This window comes from Alexandromys fortis, unplaced genomic scaffold (assembly GCF_014885135.2).
Source record: "Alexandromys fortis isolate MF-2015 unplaced genomic scaffold, M_Fortis_MF-2015_v1.1 scaffold_14, whole genome shotgun sequence".
Classification (NCBI taxonomy): domain Eukaryota; kingdom Metazoa; phylum Chordata; class Mammalia; order Rodentia; family Cricetidae; genus Alexandromys; species Alexandromys fortis.
The window spans coordinates 6,347,390-6,362,623 of record NW_026067910.1 but is presented as its reverse complement, the minus strand read 5'-3'; the positions used below and the strand labels follow the sequence as shown (position 1 = coordinate 6,362,623).

The 15,234-nt window shown below is 44.4% G+C and overlaps 1 protein-coding gene and 1 long non-coding RNA gene across 2 annotated transcripts in view; one reads left to right on the top strand and one right to left on the bottom strand.

The window, feature by feature from the left end:
- Dcbld1 (discoidin, CUB and LCCL domain containing 1) overlaps positions 1–15,234 on the bottom strand; it is a 78,166-nt gene that overhangs the window by 35,597 nt on the left and 27,335 nt on the right. The window lies entirely within an intron of this gene.
- LOC126499059 (uncharacterized) lies at positions 7,165–13,812 on the top strand. Its single transcript, XR_007590965.1, has 3 exons — positions 7,165–7,683; positions 9,179–9,766; positions 13,212–13,812. It is a non-coding gene; the product is annotated as an uncharacterized lncRNA (long non-coding RNA).

Here is a 15,234-nt window from a genome sequence, read left to right as displayed (position 1 = left end):
GTACAGGCAGCCATTGATTAAAGGAGTCAAGATAATAAAATAAGTATTAAACTCGTACAAAAAGTAATAGAGTAAGAAAAATAAGCCACATCAAGATGGAATATACACAGAGAGTCTGAATTATGAATATTATTGTGTTTTCTCTGACTATTTTGACTGTGAAGGAGCTAAGTACAGAGAGACATTTCATTGTATGGGCTGCTAAGCTAAACCAACATATATATGTTAAAGGTATCTTGATTTCAAAATTTGGGTCTAGGGATTTGTTGCTTTGGAAAAGAGGTTCTCCTATTGTTTCCACAGAAGATGAGAACCTATGAATTTCTTCCAGACTAATGTAGTTTCATAGACCAAGACCCTCAAAAGGTGGTTGTGAAGACCACCAAAAATACTTCACCAAACAAAAAGCAGGAAGTAGTTTGGAGAGAATTACACCCATATTCCCAAATACAGTTTATAAATGTTTGTTTATATTTAAATGGGGATATGCTATAGAGATTTGCATTGGTATGGACCTTGGTCTATTGATACGAATTTAAGGTCAATTTTGCTATTTGTATATTTCTGCTCTTGATCAAGGTATTGTGTTTGTGCAGCTCATTTAAAACTGCAATGTATAATTAAGAAATATAGGTTAATAGATAATCATCTATAATGGTCAAGCTTGTAGTCGTATTAGTTAGGTTTTCTAGATATACAGAGATATATTTCAGTTAGACAGATAATTTTAAAACCTTTCAAAGACCTTTGGAACACGACATTTAAAAAGTCTTAAAAACTGGGGATTTTTCATGATAATGAGACATGTGTGCTCCTGGCAGCACCAATTTATTTCAAGAAGACAATGGTCATCGAAGAGGCTCTTCATGGAGCCTCTAGCCATGTGGGCAAGAAATTGCTCTTGCCTGGAATGCTTTATGTTATGCTGTATGAACTGGATCTGCAGGACCCACAGAAAAATGACTACGGAAGCTGCCTAAAGAAGGTGTGATTGTCCTTCAGGGTTTCTGTTTCACAAAAGAGACTGCCAGACATTCTGCAAGATACAAAAGATATTGACTCACAAACTGCCAATATAGGCAGAACTGTCTTTGAAATTTCCTGCCTCATGGAAAAGTCTGCCAGATACTATGGGCCTATAGGCTGAAGATGGATGCCCTAATGGTACAGAAGAACTTTGGGCGACTATCCAGGTAGCGAGATGTATCTGTCAATTCTAGAGTTTTGGAAGTTGCTTACAATGCACTTCCTGTTAACTTAGGTAATATTATATCCTTTTGCAGTCTTTGATGGAGTTTAAGAGAAGATAGTTATAATTATAGTTTTCCTTACTTATAATAAAAGATAAAGTAGATATAAATAGTGTAATTATAATTCTTGCTTGATAACTGTATATGTGTTGTATATGTGTATATTTATTGGTTAATGAATAAAAAAAGCTGTTTTGGGCCTGCACAGGGCAGAATAGAGGTAAGCAGGGAAAACTAAACTGAATGCTGGAGAAAGAAGGTGGAGTCTGAGAGACACCATGTAGCTGTAGCCAGGGACAAGACGTGCTGGAACCTTTCTGGTAAACCATAAGCCTTGTGGTAAAATATAAAATAATAGAAATGGGTTAATTTAAGAGATAAGAGTGAGCTAGAAACATGCATAAGCTAATAGGCCAAACAGTGTTGTAAATAATATAGTTTCTGTGTGGTTATTTCAGGGCTGAGCAGCTGGGAACAAACTAGTAGCCTCCTACTACAGACATGAGGGAGAGAACAGCCAGAGGCATCTGGAAGAGTCCAGCACAGAGAGAGAAGGTAGATTGAACATGACAAGCAGACTGGACTTAGCCATGAACAAATTGGGGGGGGGGGGGGGAAATGAGACATGAAGAGATAGATGTACCAAGGGTGCAAGGCAAAAAATTAGGGAACATAGCTCAAATAGCAGGGTTATAAGGAGAATGACTAGCTGGGGGAGGATAAGCCCCTGAGTTGGAGGAAGTCTGGGGTGGGGGGAGGTGAGAAGAGGCCAGAAGAGTCTGAGCTCCCTACTGGTACTTGTGATAGTGGGGGAGCAGGAGGCCAGCATGAGCTTTGATATGCTAATAGGCATCACAGATCGCCTTTTGTCCCTTCTGCCAGTGAAAGGGGAAATGGTTCAGCTGGTAGAGGAATGCTGGCCTTTGTCTAACTGCCAGAATCTGGGGGAGATGGAGCTTCTCTTGGAAACTTCCCATCAAGCTAATAATTGTCTTCCTAGAGTTAAAAAGGAAAAGAGATAGCCAATGGGAACCCCTAAGACACCCTGGTTACACTAGCAAAATTCTCAGACTCCTTGGAGGATGCTAACCTGTCCCCTACACAATGTGTTACTGGGGTTGAACCTAGGGCCTTGCATGGGCTGCGATAGTGCTCTATCACTGGGTATATCCCTAGTCCTCTTCTTCACTTTTTATTTTAGGACTAGGACATTAGCTTGCTTAGACTGGCCATGAACTCATGATGTAGTCCTTGTGAAATTCTCCTGCCTCAGCCTGCGAACAGACAGCAAAACAGGCCTGCGTGCACAGGCTTGGTAGAATAGCATCTCTTCTTATGAAAACTTGTCTCCAGCCCATGTGTTCAAGCAGTAGGTAGGGTCATGTGCCACACACCAGCACCCTGTTCAGTGATGAGCCATGTGTACTGCTGTGTGTATTACTGCGGCCGCCTGAAATCAAGATCATGACGTCAAAGCATTCCCGCTTACAGTGATGCTGATAACTACAAGCATCCTGAGCTGGACGGGTGACTCAAGCCTGTGATGCCAGCACTGGGAGGCTAAGGCAGGAAAGCAAACAAAATAAAGTTAAACTTCTCGTCCTGTTCCTGGTATAAATAGAAGCAAAAAATAGACAGTTATGGACAGTGGATAACACTTGATGGTAGGTGATTGTTATCCATTCATGGACTTGCTACATCTACTTCATTTCAGAGTCTATTCCATGTGTGTCTATACGGTGAGCATGCATGCATGCCTGTATTTATTTCTTCAAAAACAAAAATCGTGATCTCATATAGTGTAAACTGATTTTGAACTCAGTATGTAGCCAAGGATTACCTTGAAATCCTGATTCTCCTGCTTGACCCCACACTCCCTCCAATGATGGACTAAAATCTTGGGCTAAATTAGTCATTCCTCCCTTAGAAACAAACACCCCCCCCCACCAGGCGGAGGTGATGCAAGCCTTTAATCCCAGCACTCTCCGCACTGCATAGGCAGGAGGATTTCTGTGAGTTTAAGGCCAGCCTGATCTACAGAGCTAGTTCCAGGACAGCCAGGGCCACACAGAAAAACCTTGTCTCAAAATAAATAAATACATACATACATACATACATACACACATACAGAAAAACCCTTCAAAAGAGGCCATGTTGAAGCCAGGCATAGTGGCACACATGTCTGTAATCCCAGAACTTGAGAGATGGGGACAGGAAGGCATTCAAGGTCCCATCCTCAGCTACCAGCAAGTTGTAAGCCACACTGGGCCACAGAAGTCCTTATCTCAGGAAACAAAACAAAACAAAATGCAACCCATGTTGAGCAACTGACTTGTACCATTTTGGCTTGTTTAAGCACATTCAGTGTTCACTAACAAACCTGCCCAGTGAAGTATTACTTCTCAATGAAGAAAGAAATTGTGAGATCCATTTAAGCTTTGAATCCTGGTTACTGGAAATCTACCACCACCAACGTAATAAGCCAATTAAACCAAATTATTAAATACAGGTTTAATCTGAGCAAAGCACTCCTGGGTGCCCTCAGGAGGGTAGGAAAGGCATCAACTTGGCAAATATGGCTACCAGGTCTCAAGTAGCCTATAGAATGGTCTTAAGCAGCTCCAAGGAGGAGGTGCTGACTTTTGCCTTTTTTTTTTTTTTTTTTCGGGGCTGGAGTTTGAAGAGGGCAGCTCCAGAAAATGGGACACCACTCGGTGCACTATTTGGAATGGGAAGAGTGAGACCTGAGTGTGGAATGAGGCCCCCAAGCTGGTGATCCCAAACATGCCAGCCCTTTTGGGTATATATGGACGCAAGTAGGGCTTCCATGTAAACATAAAGTGTGCTTCGAGTTCATCAGCATTAGGGAGAAGCAGAAAGCCCTAAAACTCTCAGCTCTATGGTCATTTCCTTGTCTCAGAATTCAGAGTTGGAAAGTTGCAGGCAGTCTGCTCCTAGACTGAACTCATTTGAACCGAAAAGAGGACCGTCCCAAGTCCCAGAATATTCACTAGATAAGGTTTTGTTTCCTGAATCAATAGGATAAGGAATTTGAGAAGGGAGATGGCTATGCTCGATGGGCTTTAAGATTGTAACTCTCTGTGGGAAAAACAGGGACTTTATTTTTTTTTTCATATTTATTGCATGCATGCATGCATGCATGTATGTATGTATGTACATGTATGTGTGCCTGGTGACCTCAGGGGTCAGAAGATTGATGTTTGTGAGTCACCCAGGTCCTCTGCAAGAGCAGCAAGTGCTCTTAACTGCTGAGCCATCTCTCCAGACCCTCACTCAGCGACTTTAAATACCACTATCCCAAATCAACACCCAGATATCCTTGGCCTTTCTCTGTCCCTTTCTGTGGAGGAAAACACTTATGTTCCACTTTTGTTCACCTCTTGAATTCATTATTATCAGAGTGAGAGGAGGGTCTTGTTAAATGATGCTTGCCTGTACTTCCGGCTGTACTTTACACTTAATTTTTAAGGGGGGGGGGTCCCCTATATTTAAACATTCAAAAAAGGATCCGGAGAGATGGCTCAGGGAAAAAATAGATTATCAACTCAAATGAGTACTCAGTAGCTCTTGACTTTGACCATTTTATTTATCACATAATTTTGACCATATTGGGTTTACTCTTTGTTGTAAGCAGTGTTCTTTGGAAAGCCTGTTTCCATTCCATGTCAGGTTCGGCCTTATCTTTCTAAAATTAGGGCACACACTTTTTATAGATGTGTATTGGTGGGGGACAATTCTGTATTCTGTCAATTACATTTTAAATAAATGCTGATTGGCCAGACAGGAAGCAGAGGCGGGGAAATGAGAACAGGAGTATTCTGGGAAGAAGGAAGCTCCCTCAGCAGTCCTGCCCAGATCAATGAAGAGGCAGGATGTGACCTGCCCAGCTGAAAAAGGTACTGAGCCATGTGGCTATCATAGATAAGGATAATGGGTTAATACAAGTTATAAGAGTTAACAAGAAGCCTGAGCTAATGGGCCAATCAGTTTATAACTTATGGAGATCTCTGTGTGATTTTCTTTGGGACTTGCCAGCTGTGGGAACTGGGCAGGACAGAAACCCCAACAAACCGGCCCATATGTTACAGTGTATTGATGTGGGAGTGTCATATATCAATCTGTTGATTTCATTGGTTAAGTTATAATAAACCAACTGCTTGGCCTCATGGCTTGGAACATAGATGGGAGGAGTAAACAGAATAGAATTCTGGGCGGAAGAGGAAGTGAGGTCAGACTCTGCTCTGCTCCCGGAGAGACTCTGCTCTCCGGATCACAGACGCCATACTCAGCTCTCCCGGGTAGACGCGATAGCTCTGCTCTCTGAGGCACACGCTATGAAGATGGATGTAGGCTAGAATCTTCCCGGTAAGCGCACCTTGGGGTGCTTACACACATTATTAGAAATGGGCTAGTCCAGGTGCGAGAATTAGCCTGTAAGGGCTAGAGTTTATGGGCCAAGCAGTTCTTTAAATGAATACAGTTTGTGTGTTGTTATTTCGGGCGTGAGCTAGCCAAGCAGCTGGGGTGTTGGGGACGCAGCCCCGCCGCCGCTTCTTATTTCAACAGTGTATAGCATGAATAATAAAAACCCAGAAACAGATACTGGGGTTCAACCTGAAAACCAGAAAAGCAAAGCAGCCAAGCCACTAGACAAATCTTACCTCTACCAAGGCTGGGCAACTACAGAATACACCTCTCCCTCTCCTCTCATTTTATATTCCCTCTAGTGTTGGAATTAAAGGCGCATGACTCCCTAGTACTGGGTGTTTGGCTGGAAGCATCACTCCAGTCCCCCGTATCCATATACCCAAAGAGTCTGGAATGTTTGGGTGGAGAGTTCCATCCCAAGCCCCCTCCTCTAGGAGTTGCCTCAGTCCAGACTCCATCCCTGAGAAAGCCCGCCAAATGGTGGCCCCTCCTCAGAGATGCTCAAGATCACCCCCACAGGGTATTTAAACTGCCCCCAGAGAACAAACATGTGGTTTTCCAATCTTCCTTCCCTGTCTCCTCTCTGGGAGCTGGAAAGCCACACAGGAGCGCTGGTATCCATTAAGCCTGGGCCTTTTCTAATTTGGTTTGATTTGGTCTGATCCGGATTGTTGTATAGTTATTGTGTCATTATTGTGTGGTCGGAGAGGGTTATTCAGACATAAAAAGTTTTCACTGGATTAAAGGTATGGGCCAATGAGAACTACTGAGAACCCAAGAACAATGGCAATGGGTTTTTGATCCTACTTCAGGTACTAGGCTTTGTGGGAGCCTAGGCAGTTTGGATGCTCATCTTACTAGACCTGGAAGGAGGTGGGTGGTCCTTGGACTTCCCACAGGGCAGGGAACCCTGATTGCTTTTTGAGCTGATGAGGGAGGGGGACTTGATTGGGGGAAGGGAAGGGAAATGGGAGGCGGTGGCGGGGAAGAGACAGAAATCTTTAATAAATAAATAAATAAATAAATAAATAAATAAATAAAAAAGAAGCAAAAAAAAAAAAAGGTGTTGGCCATCACCACCTGGATTTGTTTCTGCGGTGATCTTGTGTAGCCCAGGGTGACCCTGAACTCAGAGATCCATCTGCCTCTGTCTCCCAAATTCTGGGATTAAAGATGTGTGCTACCACTGCCTGACCTCTAGTGGCTTAGCTTTACCCTTCTGATCTCTAGGCAAGCTTTATTTATTAAAACATAAATATCACTATGGATCTGGAGCTCTCCACTGTCAGTGCACTGAAACCTGTCACCAAGTCCTCCTTCACTGCTGCCTTTTTTCCTTTTTTTCTCCTTCTGAGTCTGGCCTAGAACTTGGTAAGTAGCTGGGCCCCCCCCCCCCCCCCCCCCCCCGCTTCCCACCCCATACCCAATGTGTGCAGTGACCCAGCCCCAGGATGCTAAGCAATCACTTTACCAACCAAGCCACATTCCCAGTGCTGCGACCTCTCTTCTCATCTGTGGGACGGGTCACCGGGATAGAACATTCACGAGATAGGCAGAAAAATCAGGGAAGCTTTCACTTTCACTTCTTGTGGGTACCTGGGAGCCCTGGATCAAGGGAAGAGCTGAATGGAACAACATTGTAGCCTTTATCACCAGACAGGAAAACCAAGTCCTCACAGACCCAGGCCAGGGAAGCAGGAGCTGGTGCATCCCGCTGGCTATCACATCAGTGGCTGAGAGGGGAAACCCTTGGTTGGTTTCCATGCAGGAATAAAGCAGAGCTGTGTTACTAAGAATCAACTGTGTTACTAAGAATCAACTGTGTTACTAAGAATCAACTGCCTGCTCCAGGCCAGGCCTGGAACAGTCCATGCTTTGGCAATGTGTACAGCAGCCCACAGCTCTTCTCTATAGGCTGCCTCGTCCTGGCCTGGCAATGAGAGTGAGGCTAGAAGCAGTCCCAGACCCAGATCGTTTCTGGTGGGTAAGTGGCTCTTTTCTAAGCTGAATAACTACGTCACTATGGGTGAAAGGGTCCCATGCATAACATTAAGAACGCAGTCCCCTCCTTCCCTACTATATAGTCAGTGTCAGTGTGGGGGGGGGGGGAATACGGGCACCAAATGAAAACCTACAAACCTACTTCCTTCGAGGTTTGTCATAAATTAAAAGGAACAACAACAAAAAAGCCTCCTCAAACCCCTCATTAGTCCCTGGGGCCCCTTCTGAACTGGGTACATAATTTTCAGGACTGATAAGAACATGCCTGGTGGGGCTCAGTGGCCTTCCTTGGGAACACCACTGGCAGGGCTAGCCACAGGCACACTATCTGCTGGGGAAAGTGGTCCCCGGTGAGGCCCAGCTCTGTGCCGAAGGGCATGCTGATAAAACAATCACCAGAAATGCAGGAGCTGCAGGGAGGGCTCTACCCATTTCTCATTTGGTTTTCAATGCAGTCGAACGGCAGGATTTGTCCAGGCTTGCTAATTGCAGCAAGGTCATTGTACAAAATTATAGAATTTTCAGGGCCATTTTCTTTGAAAAGGAGAATTAGCATAAAAAAGGGATACCCCTGGAATGTGCCATTAAAACCGTAGTCACGAAATTTTGGTCTCTGATTCTCAGACAAAAATCAGTTAAGACGTGACAAATGAGTCAGACAGACGCCCAGACAAAGGTGCAGCTGTCCCTGGGGTTCAGGGACACAAGAGTAAGAAATGTCTCCTGATCAGCACAGCGCCCTACCGAGTCATTCTTCACAAAGGGTGGCAACTGAATCACAGTGTTTCCAAGGAAGTAACTCCTTCCCCGTGGAGACGATGCTTATGTTAATGAAATACCTAGAGGGGAACACTTAGGCAAATCCAGTCTTTTAAGTGTTGGAAATTCTTTTCAAGGTTCTGTGTTTTTAACCTCCAAACGCTGAAGGATTTTACTGTTCACTTCTGAGTACCTGTGAGAACTATTTGTGAAACAGTAGCTTCTGGGCTTGGGTTTTCTCCTTTTGGAATTTTAAAAAAAAAATCAAGAATCATAAGGACAAGATGCTATTACAGTACGCTAAATACCTGACGTTCTGAAAACTTAGAAATCTTATTTATTTTTTTCCCATTACAGGGTTTCACTGTGTTGTCCTGGCTGTCCTTGAACTCAGAAATCTGCCTGCCTCTGCTTCCCAGAGCTGGGATTAAAGGCATGTGTTACCACCACCTAGCTAAAATCTAGAAATGAGTCAAAAAAAAAAAAACCTATTTGTTATGTCCTACTTTTTCCATTTATTTGCTCTTAGTGCAATAAAAACATTAACAGTAAATGTTCTATTATAGCACTTGTAAGCCACTGGCAATGGTTAAAAATATATGTTGGGGGTGGGGTACAGGAAATATAGACCAATCTTTGAACTTCCTGGTTTCCCTACCACTCAAAGCACAGAGAAAAACAGGATTCCTCTAACTGACTGCTGCTTCCTTCCTCCACAGGCCACAGGGCTTCCCACAGCAATCCTATCAGGAAACTCCCAGCCTCAGCTTGGAGACCCGATGAAGTACCCATTTCCTCCAGCAAGAGCCACATAAGAGCTACAAACCTGCAGTGTAACACACAGGCCAAGAGCTCAGACGGCCTTTCTGGTGTTGAATTGGTATGGTATGGTGCTCAATTAAGGGCACACTCTTAGAGTCAAATGCCCACTTGAATCCCAAGTGCTAGGTGAGCATGAGCAAGTTCTCGGCCTCTTTGAACTTCAGCTTCCTTCTGCACAGTGGTTAGTGACAGACTCGAGAACAGGGCACTCCCACAGCTGTGTCCTGAGTCCTGTGTCATGGATTTCCACACAGTAAGTGAAGCAAAGACATCTGCAGCCGGGCAATGTCAAGTGGGATTCCTCCTCTGATGTGAATGCAATGACATTCAAATTTCTCTTTTGTAAGAAGCCAGCTTTACAGATTTGCTAAAACTCAAACTGCAAGGAAACATTGCATCTGCAATGGTGGAGTTATACTACTCAATGGAAAAAGAGGGATGAAGGGTCCTCCCAGCTCAAGGACGCCCACTCCCCAGTACCTCAGGTAAAGCTGAAATGACTGCCCCATAAATCTGAAATAGGTTCAGAGCACAGAGTGCAAAATTGGAGCTGCAGGACATCAGAGAGCTTTCTAGAACGGGTGGCCCTGGACTGGTAACTTAACAGGTGAGGGGGGGGAGGGGAGGTGGGCGCATGTATATATTAGAAGGAACCAGAGGGGAGGTGGGCGCATGTATATGTTAGAAGAAACCAGAAAACCTGGGAAGAGGAAATAGCAGCAAATATAAAGAGCCTGGAGTGAAAGAGCCCTGAATAGGTTGGGAGCTGGTGAGTTTGAAGGACCTTGCTTATCAAGGACTCTCTTGCCTTGGGCAAGCAATTTCGGAAGGAGAGACTGGAGAACGCAGGTAGCCAGCCCCAACATTGTAATACTGTAACAACTTCCTTATTCTTAAGTCCTTCAATGCCCCAAAGGGTCACAGCCAGCTTTTTACCCTGGCAGATCCCTCAGTTTCTGAAAGTCTCCCTGACTGTGCTCCCCCTCCCCACCATGTATGCTAATAATAAGCATCCTCCTGTCTGTCTTTTTCAGCCACCTCAGAAATCTAACAAGCATTTGAGAAAAAAACAATAGGTATAGAGATGGAGGTGGGGTTAAGGAATAAAACTACAAAGTAGACTAGAAAGTAAAAAGCCTGAATTCCACATACCAAGTTCCTGTAGATTGTAGAACACAACATTATTTATTTACTTATTTGTTTTTGAGACAGGGTTTCTCTGGGTAATCTGACTGTCCTAGAACTCTAATCTGCTCGCCTCTGCTCCCAAGTGTTGGCATTAAAGGCATGTGTCACCATGCCCTGCACAGAAATACAACACATTTTAAATAAGAAAATATTATGACAATGTTTAATAACTAGATAATCCTAGATGGCCTAGAAACCAGATGGGCTGGCAAGGAGGGAGGAGGTGGGAACTTTTCCAAGAAGAAATACAGGTTAATTACCCCGTATTTGAGTGTCTGAGGCTGGGAAGGCTTTTGCATCCTGGTATTTGTATAGATTTTATCAGCTTAGCCTTTCTAATGTCAAACCTAGAACCTAAAAGTGCTCTGAAATCCAAAACTTTTTAGAATCTTATATTTACTTGTGTGTGGGTGCAGATGCACACTGTGCATGCCATGCCCAAGGCAGACGCTGAGCCTTCCCCTTGATTGCTCTCCACCATACATACTGAGTCAGTGGCTCACATGATCCCAGACCTTGCAGATTCAGCTTGTCTAGTTAGCCAGTCTGCTCAACCTTGCCTGCTACGTATGGGGATCATAAGCGGGCTGCCACACGCTCACCTAGCATTACCAATTACATGGGTTCCGGAGATGTGAGCTCTGGTCCTCAGGCCCTGATGGTATACTGTTTGCCTGCTGAGCCATCTCCCCAGCCCATCCTATCTCATCCTCTGGGTCATGTCAGAGAATACGAAGCTCCTGAACCGTAGAATTTGGGATCTGGATTTTAGATTGAGATGCTCACTCAAACTATGTTTCAAAGTAAATGTATTCAGTCCCTGAAATGAGCAGTTTCTACTATTTTAAAGACATACATAAATATGAGAGGCTTTTCATCTTCTGAAAGATGGCATCCCCTTCCATCTGGGACTTGTCAATGTCTCATTCTACACTGTTCTACTTAAATAACAGCAATGCGCTTATTGGAAGAAATTCTGCTTGAAATAACTTAGAATAGGTACAGTTTTGATTAGAAAAAAAATCCCATTGGAGAAGACATTGATAAGGAGGCAAATGGTGATGCTGCCATCATAATTCACATTTTGGAAGCACACGCTACTCGCAGACTCTGATGTTGAAAAGTTACTGTCTATTAATTATATTAGTTTAGTTTCTCTTCACTAGCTTTTTTTTTTTTTTTTTTTTGATTTTTCGAGACAGGGTTTCTCTGTAGCTTTTGGTTCCTGTCCTCACAGAGATCTGCCTGCCTCTGCCTCCCGAGTGCTGGGATTAAAGGCGTGCGCCACCACCGCCCTCTTCACTAGCTTTTTTGAGACTGGGTTTGATAGTCTAGCTGGCCTCAGACTCCCTTTGTAGTTGAGGATGACCTTGAACTCTGATCCTTCTGCCTCTACCTACTATGATTAAGAGCACTCACTACCAGGCTGAGCTAAAGATGACTTTAGAAGGTGGTACTGTGTTAGGTGTGGTGGGTCTTGAATGCATACTCAAAGCACTGGGGAGGCTGAGGCAATGGGATTGCTCAAAACCAAAATGGGTGAGTTCAAAACCAGCTACAGTAAGTTCCAGTCTAGTTTGAGTTACAGTGAGATTCTGTCTTAGTACAGACAGACAATGATAGATCGTGCTGGTTAAAAATGCAGTATCTGAATTTAATCACAAGGGACATCAAAGCAACCTAAACTGACAGACACTGTACAAAATAACTGGGTAGCACAAAAGACAAAGACAGACTGAGGAACAATCCTTGATTATAGCAGACCGAGGAGCCACGGCTGCCAACTGCTTCCCGATCCTGAATATTATCCAGCATTCTTTCCTTCCTTCCTCTTCAGACAGGGAGGGTCTCTGGCTGGCCTGGAACTGGCTATGAAGACCAGTCTGGCTTTTAACTCACAGAGTCCTGCCCTGTCACTGCCGCTGTGCCAGCATTAAACACATGTCTGTGACACCATGTCGGGCTTAATCGACGGTTGCAAATTTTTTTACTACTTCCAAAGCATTTAGCAGGGTCAGCTTCTTAACTCAGCCACACACATAAAAATACTGCGCCGCTGGTTTGGTTTTTGGTCAACGTTGACACAGCTACAGTTATCTGAGAAGAGGGAACAATTGAGAAAATGCCACCGTATAACCAACCTGTAGGAAAGTTTGTAAGGGCATTTTCTTATTGTCTGATATGGAAGGGTCCAGCCACTGTGACTGGTACCACCCCAGGGCAGGTAGTCCTGTAGTGTATAAGAAAGCAAGCTGAGCAAGCCATGGGGAACAAGCCAGTTCCTGCCTTCTTGATGTCGTGCCCTGACTTCCCTAGGTTGAGAGTGACCTGAAAGGTGTAAACTGAAATAAATCCTTTCTTCCATACGCTGCTTTTGGTATTGCTTTTTGTTTTTTGTTTGTAAATCACATCAGTGACAGAAACTGGTACAAGGTTCATGGGGTACTGCCTGGACAGACCAGACCATGTATGGGGGAGAACCGTGGAAGAACCTCAGAGCACTGGCCTGGAAAAGCCACTGAGCCTTCCTTCATGGCTTTGTGAGCTGGGAAGACAAGGATACTGAGAGAAATGTAAACGATAGAGGCCTGGTTTGTGAAGTTTCAGAAGGTCTGAAAGTTCTTGAGATTCTTATCAGGGCCATTTGATATTAAATTAATCATCTGTGGTTCTAGTCAGCAGGGGCAGAAGAATCGCTGTGACTAACAGACCAGAACCACTAATGTGAACTTTGCTTTGTAGGCTAATCGAGACTGTTCGGCTGGTGCTGAAGAATTGGATGGGGTTCTAAGAGACCAGTATCACCGAGGGGGAACCTTTGGGTAGTGTTTTCCCGGGTCAGCACTCAGAATGTGAGGTCCAGAGGGGGCCCTGACTGTTCCTGCATTAGCAGCTGAGTATGTAATGTGAACAGAGTTTCCCAGGTAGTGCTGGCTTTAAAGGCATGAAGGAGCCATGGGGAGAAGGTAAGGCTTGGCTTCAGGTGGAAGGATCAGAGCTCCTGAGAAGAACCCAGGAGAGGTGATCAGTGAAGGTACAGCCCAGCTGCAAGAGAGACTCAGAATCTGAGATGCCAGTACCATGGACCGGATCACCAACGACAGCAGATCGCGAAGAGGAGCCACAGCTGTGGAGTAGCATCAGCTCGGGCCGTGCAGACAAGCTGTGTGCTGCAGAAGATGGAGCTGGAGGTGACTCAGGCCCTTCGCAGCCCAGAGAACAGGGAGTGGGTCCAAGGTATCAGATGCTGTAGTTTTTATCTATTGGACTTTGGTCTTTCTTTGATTTGGTTGTGACTGTGACCTGGTTCTTCATTCTTGGATTAAGAAGGTATTTAAGTCTATCTTTTTTCTTTTGTTTTGTCTTATAAGAACCCACAGTTGAGACGTTGTATATTTTATTTATATTTCTTAATGATTTTATGAGTACCTGTTTTGTCTGCATGTCTATCTATGCATCCTGTATAGGCCATGTGCCCACTTGGTGCCTGAGAAGGCAGGAGGGAGTCAGATCCCCTGTAATTGGAGTTACAGATGGTTGTGAACCACCACGTGGGCTCTGATTACCAAACCTGGGTCATCTGTAAGGATGGCCTTTAACTCCTGTCCTCCAGCCTCCACCTCCCAAGCACTGGGACTACAAACCTGTGCTGCCCTACCATCCATCCCCCCCACCTCACAGACTTTGTTTACATCATTGGTTCTCAATCTGTGGGTCATGACCCACTGGCAGTTGAATGACTCTTTCATGAGGTCACCTAAGACCACTGGAAAATACAGATATTTACTTGTTATTCATAACAGTAGCAAAATTACATTTACGAAGTAGCAGCTAAATAATTTTATGGTTGGGGGTCCCCACAGCTTGAGGAACTGAGTTAAAGGTCTCAGTGTTAGGAAGGATGAGAACCACTGCTTCAGATGACGGAAGAACTGGCACAGCCATATCTGATGGGAGTGACAGAAGTCATAAAGCCAGCATGGCTGTTTGACAAAGATCCAGCAAAGCGGAGCCACATGATGGCCGCCATACCGCCACTGGTTTTCATCTCCACTTGTTGCATACTTGGGAGACTTTGAATATTTGTACAATTTGAAAAGATTGGATTGATAGAAATTTTCTTATGAATCGTTTTTGCCTTCTCCCAGGAATGCTGTTTCTAAGCTTCCCCAGGATAGGACAGTCCTGGGCATACTATTTCCCTCGCTTTAGGGAGCTCTCCTTATCTACTTGAAGTTCTTCCTTATGCATTGGAGGTTGTGACACACTTAAAGAAGAGGTCACTTTATGAGGCTATGAGATGTTTTTAAAACATCTGTCCTTGTAGTTACTTGGGAACAAGATAATCAAAACAAAATAAATTTTAAAAGGTCAACAAGATTCTTTGGGCTAGAGGAGTTGACCACAGTTTAGATTTCAAGTCTCTTCCCACTACACTCAACTATGTGGTATATACAGCAACAAAGTTAGATTAGCTTATAAGTCTCAGTATAAGTCTCTGTGTAGGACAAGAATCCAGTCAGGCAGTGATGGCACACGCCTTTAAACCCATCACTCGGGAGGCAGAAGCAGAGAATCCCCGTGACTTGGAGGTCAATCTAGTCAGTCTACAAAGTGAATTCCAGGACAGCCAGAGCTGCTACATGGAGAAACCCTATCTCCAAAAGAAGAGGAAGAGGAGGAGGAGGAGGAGGAGGAGGAGGAGGAGGAGGAGGAGGAGGAGGAGGAGGAGGAGGAGGAGGAGAAGAAGAAGAAGAAGGAGAGG